The 556-nt window shown below is 33.5% G+C and overlaps 1 protein-coding gene across 1 annotated transcript in view; it reads left to right on the forward strand.

Moving 5' to 3' along the window:
• LOC119581807 (AMP deaminase 2-like) overlaps nucleotides 1-556 on the forward strand; it is a gene marked incomplete in the record, with an annotated part of 169,661 nt that overhangs the window by 167,211 nt on the left and 1,894 nt on the right.

Consider the following 556-nt stretch of genomic DNA (forward strand, 5'->3'; position numbering starts at 1 on the left):
TCATTTCTTTTCTGCATCAGATTGCTGATCGTCTCTCATTCGTCACTCTCTCATTTTTAATCCGCAGTCTTCAAGAACAAATAAAAGAAGTGTGCTTTTTGCATGTTTTTCATGAGTAATAGGAACATTGTGTTGTAATATAGCAAAAGTTACTAAGTTACCAATTTTGCAATAAAATATTGTAGGCAAAGCCACTTGTCATTTGCATTATAATTCCTAAGAATATAGAAAGTTTATCTTTATTTTTCAGAACATTTACACATGGAAATATCTTCCAGTTTTTAAAGAATAGCCTTATTTTATGGTTAAGATTGTACTCTCGACTGAATGCATTGAAATCAATGTTTTTCAAAGAAACAGTGAAATTCCGACATTAAAGGTTAACTTCTATAAGGTAAAAGATCCAAAACACTTTTAGGGGAAAAGATGGCAAAAGCCGGAAGTCTTCCGACTGCAGCCGAGTCAGTTTGGGCATGAAAACAACAGGCTTTCTATGAGCAAAGCATAATGCACTATGAGTTTTAATTTCAAACCGGTTTGGAGAATTGTGTGGATA

This window comes from Penaeus monodon, chromosome 15, assembly GCF_015228065.2.
Source record: "Penaeus monodon isolate SGIC_2016 chromosome 15, NSTDA_Pmon_1, whole genome shotgun sequence".
NCBI lineage: Eukaryota > Metazoa > Arthropoda > Malacostraca > Decapoda > Penaeidae > Penaeus > Penaeus monodon.